General features: G+C 41.1%; 1 pseudogene; it reads left to right on the top strand.

Annotated features, from left to right (window-relative positions):
- Positions 1-14,400: 14,400 nt before the first annotated feature.
- On the top strand, positions 14,401-14,518 carry LOC124723436 (annotated as a pseudogene).
- The last annotated feature ends 961 nt before the right edge of the window (positions 14,519-15,479 follow it).

The following is a 15,479-nucleotide window of genomic DNA, read 5'->3' as shown; positions in this document are numbered from 1 at the left end:
GTTAATCACGACTTCCTGCTACGGGTTCAGGAGGCAGTTGGTTTCACTGTTGACACATGGCGAGTTCTCTCAAATCTGTTTACAGGGATTTCGGCTTCGTTGGTAGTTATGGCCGACTGTCGCCCCCAACAAATACCCGTAGGGGAGTGCCTCATGGAAGCCCGCTGTCAATGACTTTGTCTTGTCTCTGGAGCCGCTACTTCGGATGCTAGAATCCCAGCTGACAGGGACTATAGGTGTTCGTGCATACGCGGATAACGTGGTGCTTCTACTTCGCAATCACGCTGAGATATCTCGACTGAAGGCTGTAATCGATGATTTTTGTCGGAGTTCAGGTGCAAAACTTAATGACGGTAAATGCAAGCTTCTTCCCTTGCGAGGTTTTGATGACGCGGTTGTTCCATATGCTACTGCGGTGCGTCTGCATATGTCTCTCGGTATTATCATTGATCGTTGTCCACTCAAAATGGCGACGCTCAACTGGAAGTCCGTTACGGAAAACATTCAGGGAGCTGTATTAGAGCATGAAAGGCGTTTTCTTACTCTGCTCCACAAAGTCCGAATACTTGATACATATGTCTTATGCAAAGATTATTACGTGGCCCTAGTTTATCCGCTTCCCTCGTTGATGCGAAGAAACTATAACAATTGTCACGTCGCGTCTTACGGAGGAGACATATATTTCGCCTACGGTATGAGGTGATCACGGAGCCTCGTTCCGTTGAGAGGTTGGGCCTGATTGATATACGAAGGAAGACGCACATGCTACATGTGCGACGTACTATTTTGACGCTGAATCAAGAAATTCACACATTCACGCCTCATTTATTCCTCTGTGTCCGTCCTGCTAGACTTGAACCCCCTGTTGATGTTGGTCGCATAAATTACAAGTTAACACATTCGTGACTTGTCCGCAGCTCGTGGTCGTGTGGTAGCGTTCTCGCTTCCCGCGCCCGGGTTCCCGGATTCGATTCCCGGCGGGGTCAGGAATTTTCTCTGCCTCGTGATGACTGGGTGTTGTGTGACGTCTTTAGGTTAGTTAGGTTTATGTAGTTCTAAGTTCTAGGGGACTGATGACCGTAGATGTTAAGTTCCATAGTGCTCAGAGCCATTTGAAGATCACATGAACTTCATGCAGTACGTGATCACTGCCTATTGGACATGCTTGCGAATGCCTTGATATCGAGACCTCTTCGCCAATATGTTGAATCTTGTCTGATTTGCTTCGGCTTGTACGTTCCTGGTTTCCCTGTTAGTTTTGTTTTGAGTATTGACTCAGCATCGCTCCAGTCATATTGTACAATTTGCATAGATGAAGTATAGATACACATGAACATCTACAATCCTTGCAATCAAATTGGAATTTTCCTTAGTTTGCTATTTCGCATGTAATCTGGTTTCGTTTTCCTTGTATTTTGATTATATTACAAACTATAAAAATACATAAATAACACAAAATAAAAAATTACTAAAAGAACTATATAAAAATAATTGCTGATACATATCACGTGAGCTTGGTGGTGGTTTGTCGGCTACGTTCTCGATATTGTTATTATTATTCTGTTATATTTTTCCTCCCATTTGCAGCTTATATTACATGATGATTTGACTATGGTCTACCGAAGTGTCATGATAGTACCAAGTCATTCTGGTAATTAAAAAAAATGGTTAGGCGACCGCTAGGGATAAGCAGAAAATCCGGGTTCGTGTTCCGGTCCGGCACAAATTTTCATTGTCGTCATTCCGTTCTACAGCTGATGGTAGTCCTTATTCGCAATTGTGAATTCTTTTGGTGTGTATCGTAACGGGTGTGGCGCCGCAGTGCCTGCATGTCCAGAGGAACTTTACGTCGTAATCAGAATAACACAGGCACTGCAATACCGTATCCAAAAAGAACGACGTGTTACGCGAGTGTAGCGGTCTGTAAGCTAGTTTTGCGCAGCATTACGGGATGATGAACTATCAACTTTGCTAGGTGCAAGACACGAGTGCCTCCTGTGGAATGAGAATTTTTTAGCTGGGGGAGTCAGACAGGTGGGAGAGAGGTAATTCTCGTTGACATAGGTCACCGCGGTTCTTCAGGCTCTAGTGGGAACGCCACGGCCAGATTCCAGCCGCAGCCTCCCAGCCTAGCGAGGGTGTCGTGGGGTTTCCTACCGTGGGATTTCCTACGAGCAGTAGCGCCCTAAACCTGTCAGAGGCCTGGGCCGGCAAAACAAACTGAGGCTCCCCTTGCTGCCCCCTCCCACCCTCCACCGCACAAGAGTTCTCAGAGAGTTGCAAACGCAAACGGAAGTCCCACATTGCTTATCATCTTCATTTTATGTCGTGATGATTTACAAGGTATAACGTTATTTTACGTAACAATGAAAGTGACTGCTCTCGTAATCTCGTTGCTATTATTTAATAGCTATGTTGCCCATTATACGACAGAAATCATTACATGATTTCTGTTGTTCGAATCTATTATTTACGTTTTGCAACTAAGTCGGCATAGAGTGAGCGGGGTGTAGAAAAATGAATCCCTATTTCCCAAACCAAGAGGAAGGTCACTACCTACATAAAACTTCGTTCGGTGCGTGGTGGAGGGTACTTTATTTACGGATTTCAACAAAAGCCACAGTGTTGCTCCGATCTTGATGAAATTTTATACGTTTGATCTTCAAAACAAGGGGAATCTCACCGTCTACGCGAAATTTCATACGGTGTATGGCGGAGGGTGGGAGTTGGCTCATGTATGTATGTTTTCGTGGTGAAGACATTTATACAAGCCAACGTATGCTCGATGGCGGAGGGTTGGTCTACCTTTAAATAAATTCAACATCGTTTCGTCAATCAGCATGAAAGTTGGCAGATATACGTATTTTTTCATAGACGGGAAAAGAGGAGATGGCATGACGGGGGCGGAGGAGGAGATGTACGGCGAGAGGAGAAGGTGATGGGGGCAGGAAGGGGGGAGGAGGTGCATCCAGAGAAGTGAGAGAAGCAGATTAAAAGAGAGAGGGAGCAGCAGGTATACAGAGAAAGGGGGAAGGTGGTGAATGACTAATGGAACACTGTAAGGAATACATAAATTAGGGGTGTTATTGTGAATTTGACGTACTATTAGAAAAGGCGGAGGAGGGGGTGGACAGAGACGGGAAGATGGATGGAGAAGGAGAGGAGGATGGAGAGGAGGAGTAAGTGTTGTGAGAAGGGGGGGGGGCAGATGGAGGAGATGGAAAGAGAGACGGATGGGCGGAAGGAGGCGGTGAATAGAGAGATGAGATGAGACTAAATGGACAAGAAAGATGAGGGAAGAGGGGATGAACTGACATAAAACTGGGATGAATAAATATCCGGGCAACGCCGGGTTTACTGTTAGTAATTAGATAAAGATTTACGCGACAGTGGGAGTGTTCATCTGAAAGAAATTACGGAATGTTTTCCTATGGTTAGATGCAGCGTATAAAGTGTCGATAGCAAGATTGTTGTTCTTAATGTCTACAGATGATAAAATTCGTTGCTTAATACAGATGACTCCACCAAAGTTCATCTAGTTGGAATTTCATCTTTATAAAATGAACTACATAATAATCAGCTGAAAAATGCTCCTGTTGGAGCACAATAAAGGCAAATATGATGGTGTTTAAAAGACTCTGACAGAAAAGTGGGCAACCAGCTGTGTAACAAATTTATCAAGTAAAATTTGTTTCGTTGAGTTAAAAATTCAATAAATAGCAGATTTTTATTAGAACTTTAGAAATACCGTTAAAAGCGTACTTTTATGAATGGGATCCGTCAAATACAAGTAATTAGTTTTGTATGACATATGTGACGAAACTCCAGAATCGGCAAGTTAACTTTGCGAAATTATCGATGCTGGTAAAATGTGTGCTGTATTTACACATACCGTTTTGAAACAACAATATTTTTAAGGCCAACAGCAAATCCCAGAATTTTTCACAAAGAACATCACGGTAAATTTTTTATCATCCAACTTTTCGAATCTCTAGACCCCCTCCGTGGTGACGCTCGTGTTTCCGACTACAAATAAATATCGTAACCGTGAACTTTCCGACTGACATGAAAATAAGAACATCCCTTCACATTTTATCCAGGCTTAGGACTGGCTATGCACGTAGTACACAGGCATGTTTAAATTTTTTCATTTTATTTATTTTTATTTATTTTTTGTTGTTGTTACAGTAGCAAATTGATAACCTTTTTCTTATCAATCGTAATTTCTTGTTCAATTTTTTGTACACAGTCTAGAGATTTTAAACACATTTTTAAATCTCCAGAGTCTTCATATGTTTTTATAATGTCTTTTAATCTTTTGTCAAGATCTATATAACTTTTCTTTCTTTTTTGAAGAGGTAGGCAAATGGAATCTCTTTTAATTTCAGAAATTACATTCACTGCTTCCTCCTTCAGCTTTTGAATCAGGAAGTACACATTTGGATGTTTCTGATTTATTTAGGAGTTCAGTTTTCTATGCGAACCTTCGACAGCATTCGTCATTCTGTGTCCGTTGGTTAAAAACATTCCACATTTCAATAGGTATATTAGGATTTTCCATCCACTGATCAACCATATAGTCTGCAAATGCTGTGATCTTCTCTCCACTGGACATTTGTTCCATTATTAAAATCCACGCCTCATCGACAGTGTTAAGTGAAAGACGTGCCACAGCACCACACATGCGACAAAACAATCGGACTTCCTCCCTATCCCTGTAGTCTTCCGTTAATCCCAGTTCCTGTATCTTCTTCCACAGACACTGGTTAAAGTGAAAATTACAACCGGAAAGTTGTTTCAGGGAACACTGAATTCATTGCTTTAATAGTAGCCGTTTCAAAATCTAGCACTGCAGTTTTGGTGACCACCCAGGCGTCTTAGATTTCAATCCAGAAAAAAGTCTTTCATATTAATTTTGACTTTTGTCTGGTAGCAAAGCAAATAAAACAAGAAATATCTTAGTTGCCCCTTCTGTATTTCCGATGTCGACATGGATTTCGTACAATTGTTTGAACTGTTTCGAACAGCTGTCGCCGGCCGGAGTGGCCGAGCGATTCTAGGCGCTACAGTCTGGAGCCGCACGACCGCTACGGTCGCAGGCTCGAATCCTGCCTCGGGCATGGATGTTTGTGATGTCCTTAGGTTAGTTAGGTTTAAGTAGTTCTAAGTTCTAGGGGACTGATGACCACAGATGTTAAGTCCCATAGTGCTCAGAGCCATTTGAACCATTTGAACAGCTGTCAAATGTCCCATCCATAAGCACAGTTCCATTGGCACAAAGGATTTTCTCTGCTTCTTTACAGTCAAATACTAGAAGTCTCTTGCCTGGAACAGAGCTATCATCAATCTTCAGAAAACTGTTACCTTCCGTTAATGTCAAAAGGTCTTCGCTAAGGTGAATTTCCGAACTAGAGCCAGGGTTCTGGGTTGTCCCAATAGCTTCTCTTCACGCCTTACACAATTGAGTCTTGGTGCTGTCATAATTCGGAATATATGCCACGAATTCTAATCCTTTATCTTTCAAATCTTGAAATTCCTGCTTAAAAATTTGGGCTACAGGCACTGTCTTTTCTTCACGAACTCTTTTTCTGCAATTATGTAATCTTTTGTTTATCTTCCCATCTGTTTTGTCAGGTGGACAAGAATGTTGCTGTTTAGCAACGATTTCACCGTTTGAAATTTTTAAACGGCCTTTGCGCCTACTCCGTTCATAATTGACGCACATCCAGTTCGTATATTCTTCATTTTTCCTATAAATACGGTAGCGTTGACCATCCTTTATAAGACACGGCCTCCCTTTCGTTGTTGTTATCACTTCCATCTTATACACTGGGTAGAACAGAAGTCTTATAAGAAAACGCATGGAACGAAAGCTATCGACGACGACACTGTCTGAGAAACGGTGACAACACCTGCACTGAGGGTGAGCGACTGGGGTAGACAAGCAGTGGGGGAGGCTAAAATCGCAAACACCTCGTTAGGGAACCAGTTGCTCTGGACAGCTTCGCTACCTGCGGCACCCTTGTAGGAAGCCCTACGATAGGAAACCCCACGTAGTCCTAGCTAGGGGCGCCACCGGTCCCAGTACACACAGAAAGGTGGCGGCAGGCCAGGTGCTGTGCTAGACCGCGGTGGTATTCAGCGGACGTTGGCACCCCTTACAGGCGCACACTCACTTTGCCAACGAAGGCCAACGAGACACCGATACTGGATTCGGTCGAACGTTGGTAGCCGACGCATTGGCGTTCGGCTTCTCATCCACACCAAGCAACGGGCTTGTGGCTAAAGGATTCGGCCATGTGGAATCGCAGTTGGCTCTAATAACTTGCCGACGTCGCTCCCGTTTCTTTATTATTACCAATTAGCGTTTTAATTACTATTTCGCTGGCCCATATTTTGAGGGAGGAAGAGAGTTTAGAAGTCGTTACACGTGCAGCATAAATTTTTTCAAAGAAACTTGTAACGTTCCATGGCAGCACACACACTATTAATAAACTGAAATGACATTTAATTGTACTATGTACGCCGCTATGAAGCAATTCGTATGTACTGTAATTGTTTAACAAAAATATTATTTAATTTTATATAAAGGACGTTGGCTATTATTGTAATATTTTCTGTAATAATATTCTCGATGTATTTATTATTGTAATATTTATATACTCATAATGTAATTACGAAATATGTTAATATCTGCGATGAAAAATGTAAAATATAGCCACAGAGGAAAATAATGTTGTAAGATTACAAAGAGATATTAATAATCAGCAATAGTATAAATAGCACTACATAATGTGCATTCTTTGTCGTCTTCCTCGAGAGCTGAGAGAAAGAGAGGAACCTGTGACGTAGCATTATATGAATGAGTAGACTTCTTTTGTCTGTATCTATCTTTAGCCGCCATTAGAGGAGAAATTATAAAGGTGTGTAATTTTAATTATTGTTATGGTCTAAATACATTACAATTTATCAAAATTGTGTATTACTAATGTAAATTAGCTTGCCCATGTCATCTATAATATTTCTTTAAAGAATTTTCAGCATTTTTAGCGATTATCGTTGGTGTTGCTGGGCTGTGCCGCGACCGAACGATTTGCAGCGGCGGCACATTTAAAAAATTGTTCCGCTATAGAATTAACCAAACCCGTAAATCGGGAGCAGGTAAAATTAGCAGTGAATTACGAAATATTTTTTTTACAGCTATCCTGAGGCTGACTGAATTTATTACTGGTTTTACATTTGTGCATTCATAGGCGGATAATTAACGTTGAAGTTGTTAATCTGTTGGTCCTTTCAATTTCTAAAGCAAATAACTTAAACGTATAGTGAAGTGTGTTTTGTCAATGATAATTAAACGTTCAGGTCAGCTTAACAATATTAACCATTATATGCTAACAGAGACAATCTTGTATTCCATAGCTAACGCCGGGAAAGAATTCAGTAAATATTTAAAAACCCACTGCATCTAGAAAATATGTGCCAAGGCCGAAATACGTAAAAAATTTAATTTAAATAATTTTCAAAGTCATAAATGTTATTAATCAGTTAGTTTGAATTTATCAGCATGAGAGGGTTGCTAAAGTTCACGTAATTTTAAATGTGCTTAAATACGTCTAAATGAATTTTTATTACCACACGTAAAAAAAAGTGTTCTACAACAAAGTTCGTACTGAAAGAGTAAATAACAAAATATTCAAAGCCGTTTCTTCCCCATTTTCATCCATTCATTTACATAATAAATAAATAAATAAATAAATAATTATATATATACATATTTCATCAAAAGCTGATCATCAGAAAAAGAAGCCGGCCGTGGTGGTCTCGCGGTTAAGGCGTTCAGTCCGGAACCGCGCGACTGCTACGGTCGCAGGTTCGAATCCTGCCTCGGGCATGGATGTGTGTGATGTCCTTAGGTTAGTTAGGTTTAAGTAGTTCTAAGTTCTAGGGGACTGATGACCACAGATGTTAAGTCCCATAGTGCTCAGAGCCATCAGAAAAAGAAAAGAAAGAAACGATGCTGGTGGACGACTTCTCTTTTAAAAAGTTCGGAGAAGGGTGGGTGACAAAATTCTCTCACTTTAAAGCTGAATTGGAATATGGGCTATTTCATAATTTTTGGCTAATGGAAACTACAGATTTTGAATTGTATTGAGCCTAAAATTTCCAAATACGACTACTCTTTTAGGAGAGCTGTACATGCAGAAAAAAATTTAATAGTTACTCCCAATTTTGTTTGTTTCTCTTTACCCTTCACGGTGAAAAGTTATCAATAAATATTTCATTTTCTTTCTCACGTCATGCATATCACTTTATAATATCTGAGTTATTTTCCTCCAAGCGTCAAATCTTTTAAATTTATTTTTATAATCGCAGTTCGTAGGGGACCCATAAAAATTCCGGTTCACGATAAAACTCTATCAGCGTTAATGTTCTCTCCATATCCTACTCCATACTCCAGTATTTTTAAAACCCATAAATACACACCCATAGCGAGAGCAAGCATTGCCTATAAAGGTACCTTCACACTGAAAACCAACTCCAACGAACTCGGTTGGCAACTGTTTTCAGATCGAAGTTGTCTGAAGTCGCGAGTCTGAAGTCGCGAGTCTGAAGTCGCGAGTCTGAAGTCGCGAGTCTGAAGTCGCGAGTCTGAAGTCGCGAGTCTGAAGTCGCGAGTCTGAAGTCGCGAGTCTGAAGTCGCGAGTCTGAAGTCGCGAGTCTGAAGTACTAGTTGAGGGAAGTTTTGTCTTGAGTTTTTAGTTTGTCAGTGAGCAAAAACACGGCAGAGTTCCGTGACTTCCACATGCGCATTTGCCATGACTGTTGTGTTTCTTTATCCGTCTGCTGTGTTTCTTTCGATTACGACAATTCATGAATCGTAAACAGAGCCATTCAGTTTTTGTTAGAAATAGAAATGAAGAAACCTCTGTAGTATCCTTCTGATTCTGCATATAAAGACAGATATAAAAGGAAATATTTGTTGAAAGAAGTTTCGGATAAAATTGGTGTACCGCTTGTGGAGTGTGAAAGGAAATTGCCAAATATGAAAACACAGTACAATCATGAGCATTGTAAAATGGTCAACACTAGAAGTGGGCCTGGGACATCTGAGATCTACGTTCTGAAATGGATATTTTACGAGCATATGAAGTATTTGGAAGGCGTGAACAAGTCAGGGAGAAAAATATTTACAATCGTAAGTAAAATGTCATTCACTAGCGTAACTGAAGCTGTAAGGCTTTTCGTCGGAAATTTTGTAATTGGAGCTGTATTTTCACCGGAAATTTATTTCCCTTGTCACATCATTTTGTCAAAATCTGATACAAAGTTGTTTGCAAATTAATGACTTATATTGTTGATAACTATAGCTATAAGTGTTTTGTTCGGAAGTTTTTAATTAGCCTACATTTGTCTTTTCACTCGATATTTATTTATTCATATTCCTCTTGCCGTTTCACTTTACCAACATCCGATATTAAGGTAGTTTGCAAATTCATCCCTTACATTCTTTGCGGTTCTTCCTGCATTACCTCCCTTTCACTGAAGATATTTATTTTGCAGAGACATCCTCCAACTGCCATCTGAAAACCTGCCTGTTTCTGGTTCTTCCACATCAAAACTGCCAGGTGGTGAGTGAACTATGGCACTTCCTTTATTTCTTCTAAGAAAACTGTGCAAAGACACAGTTGCAGACGTCACTAAAGTTGCTTTTTCAGGACTTAAGTGCATGTTGTTCTAAGACACCGAAAAACTGCGTACAATATTCCAAAAACTTTCTCCACAATTCTTTTAGCGCGAGGTATTCGGTAATTAAACATACTTTCGTGGCTGCTTTTCTCGTGCCATCCTGCGTATGGTTTCATCATGTACTCTGAAAGAGCAAAAGCATCATCTCCCACCATGACAAATGATAACAAATGATGACCGACCGATTAGCATACTGCCTGCTGTTTCCAAAGCACTTGAATATATTTTTCATGATCAAATCACTGAACATCTGCATGAATTCAGCCTATATGACAGATTTCAATCCGGTTTCCGTAAACATCACAGCACAAACACTGCTCTGATGACATGAAATATGCCATCGACAACCGAAAGGCAACAATATTGACGCTACTGGACTTCAGCAAAGCTTTTGACACTTTAACTTTGACATATTGCTCAGAAAACGCAACTGCTTATTTTCTCAGATAGTGCAATGAGATGGTTTGAAAGCTACTTAAAAGACACAGCAGTGTGTTGGCTGCGTAAATGAAAAATCTTCCTGGAAACATGTTTCCTCGGGAGCGCCACAAGGATCAGTCTTAGGACCACTTTTGTTTTCTTTATATGTCAACGATATTTCGTCGGTTCTGTCCTCCTGTAAATATCATTTCTATGCCGAGACCTCCAGCTCTACCTAAGCGTCAGACCTGAAGATATAAACACTGCAATCGCTCAGATGAATGGTGATCCGTCTTCAGTAGTGACATGGGCGAAAAACCTGGGGCTTAAACTAAATGCAAAAAAGACACAATTAATCTTAATAGCCTTTCAGAAATTAATAAGTTCAGATTTCCGCGAACGGCTGCCTCCTATTCTGCTTGACGTTACGCCAATACAATATCAGAAAACAGTTAAGAACTTGGGTGTAACTTTGGATGAGCATCTCAACTGGGCGGAGAATACAGTTGCGTGTGCCGGAAGACGTCTGCTTGTCTCTATGCTCTCAAAAAGTTTCGGAACATATTTCCACAGGACTTGAAACGCCAGCTAGTGCAAGCACTCGTTCTACCGAACCTCCACTATTGTGATGTAATTCAACAAGGCACGAGTTGTGAAAACAAAAGACGGCTTGAACTAACCATGAATGCCTGTGTGCGCTACACCTGCAACATTCGCCGATATGATCATGTTAGTGCTTCATACTCCCAGCTAGGGTGGCTGCGACCGGACAAATAGCGTGACTACCACACTCTATGTCTACTTCACCGACTCCTCGTCGCGCGAGTACCCCAGTACCTTGCTTCAGAGATTAAATACCTGTTATGCCATCATAATCGGAACACGAGGTCACTCTTTGGTATCCTAACTGTGCCCATTCACAAAACAAAAACTTTTGCTAACTCCTCCTCAGTTGCCGCTGTCCGCCTCTGGAACGGACTGCCCCTTACCTTGCGCAAAATTCAATCCCCTGCTGCTTTTAAGAAGTTGAAGCATTTCCTACTATCATCCTCATAACGTTCTCCACAAAATTAATGTACAAGACCAATCCTCTCCTCTGTCAAATAGCAAAGCTAGCGTCTCCTATCTTGTTCGTGAGATGCCTTCCTCTTCATCTATCTCTATTAGCCACGCAATCTTCTTTTCCTTTATATTTCCTTAATTATGTTTCATCATGTCTCTATTGTTCTCCTCCCTTCACCATTAGTCTCCCTCATACTCCCTGCTGCTAGCACTCCTATCTAAAGTCTGTCTCTTCAGTAATGTCTAATTATAACAGTACTTATGATCTACTAATATAAACTCTATATGTATGTATTTTTCTAGGTGTGCCTTTGTGATTGTTTGTTTTCACTTTTTGTACTAGATGTAGTTTAACATGCCCACTAAAACATATGAATGTAAAATTTTTAGAATGCCTGGTTATATGTAAGAGAGGGCCTGATGGCCCTAATCTTGCCAGGTTAAATAAATAAATAAATAAATAAATAAATAAATCTTCAGTCAGAATCCATATCCATTGCTTTTCTGTACCAAAAAATAAAAACGCCGAACTTGTGTTTCCAAGAATTTGAAACTGTTGAAAGCATTTTGCAACAGTTGCAAGTTTGCCAAACTTAAAACAGTTGTATGTTTTTCTTTGTTGGAATTGGTTTTCGGTGTGAACGTACCTTGAGGGAAATAGCGACTGTTGCGATTAAGTTTTCCAGGACATTCACAAGTCGCACTTTGTATGTCTTGTTGTGTAGTTTCGCTCTTTAACAGCCAACTGTTGTAGTTTAAAACTGTGAACTCCAGAGTTCCTGATGATCTTGTTAAAGAGCGAAACCGATCAATAAAACATCGTCAGTGCGACTTGTGGCTGTCCTGAAAAACTTACATACCCATTCTAGAGACACAACAAATCGCTACGGAACCAACGACCATTCGACCTAGCGTCCACAGTAGGAGAGGGGTCATAAGACCAACCAACCGCCAACGCTTTGATGTTACCGACAGCAGACCGAACTGCAACCATGAGCGGCTGCTTCGTTGATTCAGATTTGCCGTCCGGAAACACTAAGCAAATCTATGCCAACGTAGCTGTTGGCTGTCTCTGGCTCTGGCCTGGTGTGTACACGCCTGAAGATGCCTGGACATGCTGCTCAGGCACTGGTGAGAAGTATTTTCACTTCTCATATCCGAGGTGAACAGTACGGTTAGTAGATCAACTGAAGACGGCGATTGAGCATTTGCTGACAGTGCACACCTTTTTGGTGAATAATGGACTTCAGAATTATATTCCTGTAACTGTGAAAGGTTTACGTCGTCGTAATCGATTGGTGGGGAGAGGGTCTTCTGTTTGCTAGCAAGGTACGTATTTGGCGAGCCTACACGCTTTCACAGGATTTCTGAATCATTTCTTGAAATGGTGTAGTTCACAGCCCACATTATTTTCTTTGTTCGGTAGATTCTGACACCAAGAGGGAGTGCAGATTCAGTTCTCTATTTTGAGTCGTAATCAGCGAATCATTGAATTTAAGTCGAAATCAATAAATATCGTGCCAAAATCAGTGAAAATTGTGCCTAAATCAATCAACTGTGTTGTTAAATCAGCAAATTTTGTCAAACCTGCTTCCCTACCGTTGAACTTGTACATCAAACAGCCAACTGTAGTTATTTTCTCGGTTTTAAACTCTGCAAACGACACGTGGCAGCAACCACATTACAAAACATTTACTTCATGTATTAGGTTGTACACAGGACATCTGACGTTTTCACAGGATTTTTAAATAATTTCTGAGGAATGTTACTCAGACTGAAAAGTAATAGCTGCCTTGGTCTGCTGGAGACGCATCTACAAGCGCAGTATACACATCGGACGTTGCCACAGGATTTCTAAAACATTTGTGACAAATGCAAAACTTACAGCGTCACTGAGGTGAACAAATAGAAGTTCAAATGACTCTGAGTACTATGGGACTTAACATCTGAGGTCATCAGTCCCCTAGAACTTAGAACTACTTAAACCTAACTAACCTAAGGACATCACACACATCCATGCCCGAGGCAGGATTCGAACCTGCGACAGTAACAGTCGCGCGGTTCCAGACTGAAGCGCCTAGAACCGCATGGCCACCGTGGCCGGTAACAAATATAAGAACACTGGTCCAAGGGCTTTGTGAATACGACTAAAGCATTGCGAACAAAGTGGAATAGTTTTTACAGAAATCCGAAAATGTACAGTCGGTCAACCATGCTGAGAGAACATCAGAAATCACGTTAGTAGCAGTATAGTTATGCCGATTTTCGTTGAGTTTATCAATAGCTTGTTGAACGAGGCATCAGAGGCGGAATTGTTCATTTTTCTTACAGACACGCAGTTTCTAACAACCGATTCATGTCTGATTACGAGGAAAATATTAGATGAATCTTATATAGTTTATCTTAATGTGAGTAACTTATATAGCTAGGTTGTGATGTAACATCTTTCCTATCTAATTTTGAATATCTTACTTAAGATAGCACCAAAAATTTTGATGTTGAGAATGTGCCAGAGGATTCTAACGTAGGGTGCATACTGGAAGCAGATCTTGAATACCCTAAAAATATTAACAACTGACATTGAGATTTACCCTTATGCCCAGAAAAAAAATGGCACCACCATTAGACAACAAAGAACCAAAGAAACTGTTTTCGACCTTGAATGGTACGAAAAATTATGCATTGCAGAAATCAGAAACAATGTTTAAGAAAGAAACTGGTATTAAAGAAGATTCATCGAATCTTGTCGTTTAGGTAAGCTCCCTGGATGAGGCCATATATTAAAATTAACGCACAAAACTGAGTCATGCAGTGAGTTTTAGAAAAATTTCTTCAAACTCGCGAACAATGTCGTATTCGACAAGATCATGAAAATATGCAAAAGAAGCGAGACATTACACTTGGAACATCATCGGAGGACAGATTTCGGGCGGTTGCATTAATTGCAAAACCTAATTTCCAAAGGGACATTTTTTCAACGAAAATCTTGGGCCAAGGCTACATTACACAATTACAACTTCTTGTCCACTTGCTAAAACTGTAATAGTGACTGCTAGTTTCTTTCATAGTTAGATTGGCCATTTCATTAATACATTCTTGTTTTGTGTCGTGCTCTTTCTCTCATTCTAAATTGGGCCATCCCAAGTATTTTTCCTTCTACAAGACGTTCCTGCCAACTACCTTGCCGCAGTGGTAATACCGGTACCCGTCAGATCACCGAAGTTAAGCGCTGTCGGGCTGGGCTAGCACTTGGATAGGTGACCATCCGGTCTGCCGAGCGTTGTTGGCAAGCGGGGTACACTCAGCCCTTGTGAGACAAATTGAGGAACTACGTGACTGAGAAGAAGAGGCTCCGGTCTCGTAAACTGACATACGGCCGGGAGAGCGATGTGCTGACCACATGCCCCTTCATATCCGCATGCAGTGACGCCTGTGGTCTGAGGATGACACGGCGGCCGGTAGGTTCCGTTGGGCCTTCATGGCCTGTTCTGGAGGGATTTAGCTTTTTATAAGACGTTTCTGATGTGTGACACTGTTTTCTTGATTTTCATGACCTTATGGAGAACTTCCCTTTCTTGTATGTCACCAGCGACAGGACTTACAGCACTGTAGGGATATGCCAACAATCTCAGCCAACATCTCGCAAGGCGAGCTCAGTGACTTTGAACGCGGAATAGTCAACGGGTCTCACCTGACTAACAAATCCATCAGAAATATTTTATCCATTCTAAAGTTGCTGAAGTCGACTGTGTGAAGTGTAAACGTGAAGGAACAGCCAAGACGAGGCAGACCTCATGTACTGATGCACAGGGACCACCCTGAGCTCCAAGGTACAGTGGTCGAGTAGATCCTCAAAAGCCACATCTTACTTTAGTCATTGCTAAGGGACGCTCGAGATGGAGTAAAGAGCGCCACAACTGGACAGTGGATGACCGAAAACAAGTGATTTGGGGCGATGATTCACGCTATACACTGTAGTAGTCCGATGGAAGGGTTTGGTGAATTACTGGAAGATGTCAGCTGTCATCATGTATTGTGATAACAGTGGAATAGAGAGAAGGTGGTGCTAGGGTGTGGGGATGTTGTTCGTGGTCCCCTTATTTCGCTTAAAATATGCGAAATGAGGAAGATATGAACTTATTTAACAGCATTGTGTTCTGTGTACATAGAGGAATAGCTCAGAGGTAATGACTGACTGAGTCAGCATGAAAATACATCCGATCATAGAGCAGAAGCGGTAAGGGAATGGT

This window comes from Schistocerca piceifrons, chromosome X, assembly GCF_021461385.2.
Source record: "Schistocerca piceifrons isolate TAMUIC-IGC-003096 chromosome X, iqSchPice1.1, whole genome shotgun sequence".
NCBI lineage: Eukaryota > Metazoa > Arthropoda > Insecta > Orthoptera > Acrididae > Schistocerca > Schistocerca piceifrons.
This window is presented reverse-complemented; position numbering and strand designations above follow the sequence as displayed.